Source organism: Palaemon carinicauda, chromosome 7 (genome assembly GCF_036898095.1).
Source record: "Palaemon carinicauda isolate YSFRI2023 chromosome 7, ASM3689809v2, whole genome shotgun sequence".
Classification (NCBI taxonomy): Eukaryota; Metazoa; Arthropoda; class Malacostraca; order Decapoda; family Palaemonidae; genus Palaemon; species Palaemon carinicauda.
The window spans coordinates 18,767,270-18,769,769 of record NC_090731.1 but is presented as its reverse complement, the minus strand read 5'-3'; the positions used below and the strand labels follow the sequence as shown (position 1 = coordinate 18,769,769).

The window sequence follows — 2,500 nt, the reverse complement described above, 5'->3', positions numbered from 1 at the left end:
CGTGAATGGTGAAGGCAAGGGGCAGGGGCACTGCTCTAGTTAGCAGGATAATGCCCTAGAGACTGAACATATAATAATAATAATGATGATAATGATAATAATAATAATAATGATAATAATAATAATAATTATTATTATTATTATTATTATTATTATTATTATTATTATTATTATTATTATTATTTTAATAAAAATTATAATAATAACAATTATTATTATTATTATTATTATTATTATCATTATTATTATTATTATTATTATTATTACCAAAATAATAATAATAATAATAATAATAATAATATCAGCATTTGAAAGATCACCTAATCAAAATCGGAAAAATAATTAAACACAAATTAACAAATTCAAAATGAAGTATCTTAATGTATGATTGTACTGGCCGGAGTCCATTAGAGCTGATGGCTTTCCGCAGCTAAAGATGAAATGAGAGAAAGCGGATTACTTTTACAACTACGGTTTGTTCGTTCGTTCATTTTAGATTGCCTCGCCTTATGCAAGACACGGGCTTGTGACGACCCAAGAGTAGATTGTGACTCAAAAGCGGGATGAAAGCAATTGAGTCACAACCTACCCTTGGCTCGTCAGATTGGTGACCCCGGAGTGACCCGAACACCCAGCCTTCTGATCTGGGGTCAGAAGTGACCCCGGAGTGACCCGAACACCCAGCCTTCTGATCTGGAGTCAGAAGTGACCCGGAGTGACCCGAACACCCAGCCTTCTGATCTGGAGTCAGAAGTGACCCCGGAGTGACCCGAACACCCAGCCTTCTGATCTGGTGTCAGAAGTGACCCCGGAGTGACCCGAACACCCAGCCTTCTGATCTGGAGTCAGAAGTGACCCGGAGTGACCCGAACACCCAGCCTTCTGATCTGGAGTCAGAAGTGACCCCGGAGTGACCCGAACACCCAGCCTTCTGATCTGGAGTCAGAAGTGACCCCGGAGTGACCCGAACACCCAGCCTTCTGATCTGGAGTCAGAAGTGACCCGGAGTGACCCGAACACCCAGCCTTCTGATCTGGAGTCAGAAGTGACCCCGGAGTGACCCGAACACCCAGCCTTCTGATCTGGAGTCAGAAGTGACCCCGGAGTGACCCGAACACCCAGCCTTCTGATCTGGTGTCAGAAGTGACCCCGGAGTGACCCGAACACCCAGCCTTCTGATCTGGAGTCAGAAGTGACCCGGAGTGACCCGAACACCCAGCCTTCTGATCTGGGGTCAGAAGTGACCCGGAGTGACCCGAACACCCAGCCTTCTGATCTGGAGTCAGAAGTGACCCCGGAGTGACCCGAACACCCAGCCTTCTGATCTGGAGTCAGAAGTGACCCGGAGTGACCCGAACACCCAGCCTTCTGATCTGGAGTCAGAAGTGACCCCGGAGTGACCCGAACACCCAGCCTTCTGATCTGGTGTCAGAAGTGACCCCGGAGTGACCCGAACACCCAGCCTTCTGATCTGGAGTCAGAAGTGACCCCGGAGTGACCCGAACACCCAGCCTTCTGATCTGGAGTCAGAAGTGACCCCGGAGTGACCCGAACACCCAGCCTTCTGATCTGGAGTCAGAAGTGACCCCGGAGTGACCCGAACACCCAGCCTTCTGATCTGGAGTCAGAAGTGACCCCGGAGTGACCCGAACACCCAGCCTTCTGATCTGGAGTCAGAAGTGACCCCGGAGTGACCCGAACACCCAGCCTTCTGATCTGGAGTCAGAAGTGACCCCGGAGTGACCCGAACACCCAGCCTTCTGATCTGGAGTCAGAAGTGACCCCGGAGTGACCCGAACACCCAGCCTTCTGATCTTGTGTCAGAAGTGACCCCGGAGTGACCCGAACACCCAGCCTTCTGATCTGGAGTTAGAAGTGACCCCGGAGTGACCCGAACACCCAGCCTTCTGATCTGGTGTCAGAAGTGACCCCGGAGTGACCCGAACACCCAGCCTTCTGATCTGGGGTCAGAAGTGACCCCGGAGTGACCCGAACACCCAACCTTCTGATCTGGGGTCAGAAGTGACCCGGAGTGACCCGAACACCCAGCCTTCTGATCTGGGGTCAGAAGTGACCCCGGAGTGACCCGAACACCCAGCCTTCTGATCTGGAGTCAGAAGTGACCCGGAGTGACCCGAACACCCAGCCTTCTGATCTGGAGTCAGAAGTGACCCCGGAGTGACCCGAACACCCAGCCTTCTGATCTGGAGTCAGAAGTGACCCCGGAGTGACCCGAACACCCAGCCTTCTGATCTGGAGTCAGAAGTGACCCCGGAGTGACGCCGAACACCCAGCCTTCTGATCTGGAGTCAGAAGTCACCCCGGAGTGACCCGAACACCCAGCCTTCTGATCTGGAGACAGAAGTGACCCCGGAGTGACCCGAACACCCAGCCTTCTGATCTGGAGACAGAAGTGACCCCGGAGTGACCCCGAACACCCAGCCTTCTGATCTGGAGTCAGAAGTGACCCCGGAGTGACCCGAACACCCAGCCTTCTGAT

At 51.5% G+C, this 2,500-nt stretch overlaps 1 protein-coding gene across 1 annotated transcript in view; it reads left to right on the top strand.

Moving 5' to 3' along the window:
- The window catches only part of LOC137643506 (metabotropic glutamate receptor 6-like), a 52,648-nt gene that overhangs the window by 37,091 nt on the left and 13,057 nt on the right, over window positions 1-2,500 (top strand).